The sequence below is a fragment of the Manis javanica genome, chromosome 13, assembly GCF_040802235.1.
Source record: "Manis javanica isolate MJ-LG chromosome 13, MJ_LKY, whole genome shotgun sequence".
NCBI classification, from domain to species: domain Eukaryota; kingdom Metazoa; phylum Chordata; class Mammalia; order Pholidota; family Manidae; genus Manis; species Manis javanica.
In genome coordinates, this window is record NC_133168.1 from 80,312,789 (window position 1) to 80,317,749 (window position 4,961).

Genomic DNA, 4,961 nt, shown 5'->3' on the forward strand with positions numbered 1-4,961 from the left:
CAGACATTGTGCTAAACAGCTGCCCCTTGCCTCCTGGACTCCATGCAGCTCTGCTCCGGGAGCTCTGGTGTGGCTGCAGTTTGTTCTTGAGCGCCATGCTCTGGGGTGGGGTCCTGTCTAGGCGGGGGCCAGAGAGGTTGACCCGAAGCCCAGCCAGCCTCCCCACCCGTTCCCAGAGCCTGTGGCTGCCAGCGGGTCACTCTGGGCCTTCCATGCTCTGTCCTTGTCACATAGTCTGCTTTATATTGAAGAGAGAGCTAGGCGAGGGCTGGCCCTGCAGGGAGGGTGGCCCAGCTGCCCAGCATGGGGGCCCTGAGGGGGGCTGCTTCCCACCAGGGGCCTGGTTTCTATCTTCAAAGAAAAGGATATTTAAGAAGAAAATGAGATGAATGTGGGGTGTCTTTGCCGCTGGAAAGGCACAGATTATTTTAATTAGGGGACAATAGAATACACTTGGGAGGCAAAATGGACAGAAACGTGCACGGCTCTGGAGGGTAATTCAGGTCTGGCAACCGTGATGAACCGACTTCTCTGGGGTTTGCGACTGAGATGCAGCACGGCCGGCCTTCCTCTCCACCTGCACCCAGACCTTCTCTTCCAGCCTGGACAAGCAGTGAGCATGCGGTCGGGGGCGCCTGGGAAGCCTCGTGGCGTGGGCGGGTGGAGATGGCATCCCGCAGGCTTCCTGGCCTCCCTCGAGTGGGTCAGGTGCTGCTGGCCAGAGATCGGCAGAGGCGCCAAGGCACACAGGGCAGGAGGGCTCTCCCTGGGGCTGCATGCTGCTGTGCTGCCGGCTCCTTCCTCCACGCGTGAGCAGTCTGCCTGACAGGGGAAGTGGGTCTGACAGAAGAGCCAGGGACCTTGGAGGGCCCCCAAGGGCCTCATGGGGGCCCTGGCGTCCTGCCCCATGGGCTGCTCTCTGTCCTGTGCTCTGCCCACCTACCCCACCTGGCTGCCTGGGCACCTGTGGGAATTCAGAGACCAGGGCAGGAGTGTGTGTACCCCGGAGGGCCCAGCACAGCCCCTCTGAGGCCGGCCCCACAGAGCTGTAGCCCTCCAGTCTCGGGATCTGTTTGGAATTTGGTATCCAACGGGGGGTTTCAGCATCTTTGCTTTTTGCTTTTGGAGAAAGCTGATTTGGGATTTAGGAGAAGTCCCACCTGGAACGTAGCCACAGGCCAGGCCCCTCTCCCAGCAGCCACCATCTCCTGCCCGGACCAACTCCTGCGGGCCCCCCAGGGACCACGGGGACCCTCCAGCTGCTGGTGGGAGCTGCACAGAGGAAGGCAGAGCCGTCCCCTTGGGCCCTGTGGGCACTTGGTGGGAGCTGAGAGATCAGGTCCTCGGGTGCAGCCCTGGAAGGCCATGTGGGAGGCTAGGCAGCAGCCAGGCCTGATTCCTGTGTGCCCTCTGCATCTCGGTTTCTATGAGTGGGGCTCAAGGTTCCCAGCCCCACTGGACTGTCTGAGGGAAAGCAGCTGGCCCACTGAGCCCAGGCAGGGGCTTGGATGCAGGGTCCCTGTGGCCGTGGTGCCTGGGGACTCCGTCACTCAGCAGGCCTTCAGCTGCATGTTTCTGGGAGGCTGTGAGCACACAGGCCCTGGGCGCAGTGGTGTGGGGCTGGTGAGCAGTGGGGCTGGTGGCCCGAGGGACCACACACAACCCGCAGACTCAGTCCCTCAGCAAAGCGCTGCCTGGGTGCATGTGGGCGAGTGAGCAGGTCCACATCCACACGCTGCATGAGGTGCCACAGGCTGGCCTGCGTGGACGCTCTCCCAGATTGGCTCTCTCTCCCCTCTCTCTGCTCCCTGCGAGGCAGGCATGTCCTTCTGGAAATGGAACCGCTGTGCTCCAGGGCATGGCACCTGGGAGCTTCTCAGCACTGTCCTGCTGACCTCCCCACCCACCAGCTGATGGCCAGCTGCCCCGATTGGCTGAGTCATGTGTCCTGGGCACACGTTTCCAAAGGTCATGCCGCTCATCCTGCAGAAGGTGGTTGGGGACATCCATCAGCACATGGGTCATTCTGCCCTGGCCTTCTTCCTCTCTCCACTCAGAGAACGTTCCAGATGCAACTTCATGCAGGTCTGGAAGCAAAAAGGCAGGTGAATGGAGATGATGGTTGTGGGGTGGGGTGTAGTCCAGCAGCGAGGGTGCCCCGTTCCTGGGTGTCCTCCAGGATGGGCAGGAGGGCCCAGGAGGTCACAGGGCCACTGGAGCCCGGGACATACGGGATTTGAGCAAAGGGAAGAAGGGGGTCTGTGCCTTCCGGGTGCCGGGGGGCAGGTGCGTGCGGCTGCTGAGAGGCTGCAGGGCCCACCCAGCTCACCCTGGGCTGCAGGAAGCTTCCACAGAGGTCTGTGCTACCCTGTGAGGCCAGTGGAGGTGGGCTTGTGGACCAGACAGTGGACATGGGGAGCCCTGGCTGTCCCCCAGGTCCCAGCTACCTGTCAAGCCCTGCCCAGTCCCTGGATCTTTGTGGGATGTGCTCGGCTTTTGGGAGTTGGACTGTTGGGCAGATCCTGTGTCCTTGGTAAGGGTGCCTCCTGAGAGCTCCAGCCATAGATCTCTGGCCCCTCCAGGGAGCACAGGGGTCCTGGCACCCAGATCTGGCCCCTCCACACAGCCCAGGGATGTACTTTAATGAATAGAAATTTAAATTTGCAAAGAATCAGTAGAGATTCTTACTGAAGTAGTATTTCCATCGAACTACAGCTGCATCTTTAGGAAAAACTATTTAAAAGAAAGAAACTGTGTGACCTTTGACCCGAGGCTGCGTGGAAGCGCTCACTAGACAAGTGGGGCAAGAAGAGGACTGAAGAGCGGGGCCTGCCCTCACCCCAGAGCTGAGGCTAAGGATTCCTGGTAACTTCTTGGGCATGAAAATGGTATGGCGGTGTCTTATTTATGTCTTTTTTTAGTATGGTGGAGGGAACCACGGGGCCCCCTCTCCTCGATGACCATCACCTTGACACAGGTTCCCAGGGGAGGCTGGTCTCCGTCAGCCGTATGCGCCGAGCATCCCAGCCTGTTGCCTGAAAGATTGCTGCTGCAGCGGAGGTGGGCACAGGCTCACCACACAGCTGTCCCTGTGAGGTGTGTGAAGCACAGCAGAGGAAGCCACGAGTCTGTGTTTGCAGCTGGACGTGGGAAACTTGCAGGGCAGGCCACAAAACCCTGACATCAGTGAGGCAGCAGCGGAGGGGTGGGGGGTGGCCAGCTTCCCAGACCGTCCATCTCCAGGAGAGGGAGTGGTTGCCTGGGAGACACCATTGATGACATGCGCGGCAGCCCTGGGTGACCCCATTACACAGACGCTTGAGAGAGGCAAGCAGACCCAGGCGCCAGGACAGCACGTGAGCTGCCATCTCGGGAATAAGATGACCCCAGTGGCCAGCCTCAGTTGTTCTGGGAGGTGCCAGGCTAGGAAAGTGTAAAGCAGCATTTAACCCATTAGGTCGGCAAAAATTAGAAGACTGATGGAACCGCCTGTCCATTTGGTGGAACCAAAACTCGAGTCTTGCTGGTGGGAATGGAGATGGGTAGCATCTTTCAGGAAGGAATGCAGCTGTGTTTCTTAACAAATTAAAATGCCTAAACTCTGATTGAGCAATTCAATTTCTAAGAATCTGCTCCAAAAATCCCTTGACCATCAGCACCGAGTTTCCGGTTGTGCAAGATGGGGTGGTTTTGCACTGTGTCAACTTAGCTAAGCTGGGCAGTCCCAAATGCCCTTGGCCGCCTGGTGCTGAGTCGTGAGGAGGGCATTTGACAAGATCTGGGTGCAGAAGCAGGGCAGCGTCCTCAGCCCGTGGGAAGGTGAGAATCTCGTGGCTGGCCGTGATCTCACCTCGCTGGGTGGATGCTGGGTCCCCAAGGTGCTGAGATGCTGAACTCAGGCGTGATCCTGGCTGACCTCTCTCCCCACCTGTACTTTCCAAGCTGCCCTATGACCTCCAGTTGTGCCCAGGTCTGCTCAGGCCCCATGGGGTGTGGCCCAGGGCCGGCAACCTATGTGCATCACGTGCCGCAGTCCTGGGTTACTGACCAACCACATCACATGGCCTCAAAAGAATTCCAGGGTGCAACAGGATATCCAGCAATGGCATGGCTCTGGGGGTAGACGGAGCATGGTTTGGGAAGAGGAGCCCACAGACAGGCCGTCGTCTCACTGTCCCAGGTTAGGATGACTCAGGCCCTGCTGACCTCCCTTCTTAGGAGGCAGGGATGAGCACACTCAGCTTGGGTGGGCATTTCCTGGGAAGGGCATTTCTGGCACCCAGGGGCACATGGGGACCCAAAGCATTCCTGCCTCTGAGACGTGGACCTAGAGTCCTCGGGAGGCTGCGTACAGACGTGGCTGATTCAGCTAAGCCCCAGTCACCTCCCCAGTGTCCCTCTATCTCTCCATAGTTAGTTCATAAGACATTTCTTTGCAGCATTATTTGTAATGAAAAATAAATAAAATCAAGTCAAAACCCCATGATAAACATTAAACGCTGGTGCAAATTATGGAATATTCTACAGCCTTCAGAGTAAGTGGAGCAGAATTGCACAGTGAACACTGTCAGAGACCTGCAGCCCCTTCCTCGTGCTGTTTTGCATCAGTTAATCTTGTGACATCATGCCCAGTGGCACATGCATGTGTATTTTGTGGACTTTCTTCCAATGGGCTAAGGGTGTGCCATTAGGATTCCTGAGAACAGTGTGTGGACGGTGGCTGGACCCATGTGATCCTCCTGTACATGCTTGGTGGCAGGAGATGGGTATTTTCTAGGTCGAATTACTGGCCAGCATTAAAGCCTCAGGCCCCTTTGGGTAAAGACCTGGATTCCTTGCTCCACAATCTCTGGTGACCTTGGCCCAGTGCCAGTTCACGATGGCTCCGCTGAGCTGTGGTCGGCCCCCAGACGTGCATGTAGTTGCTGGCTGGTGATTCCTGCTCTGGGAACCCTCTCCAC

At 58.0% G+C, this 4,961-nt stretch overlaps 1 long non-coding RNA gene across 1 annotated transcript; it reads right to left on the bottom strand.

The window, feature by feature from the left end:
* Positions 1–441: 441 nt before the first annotated feature.
* On the bottom strand, positions 442–3,555 carry LOC140845848 (uncharacterized). The gene is made up of 3 exons (XR_012124758.1): positions 2,968–3,555; positions 1,908–2,087; positions 442–822 (listed from the first exon to the last, which is right to left on the bottom strand). It is a non-coding gene; the product is annotated as an uncharacterized lncRNA (long non-coding RNA).
* Between the last annotated feature and the right edge of the window lie 1,406 nt (positions 3,556–4,961).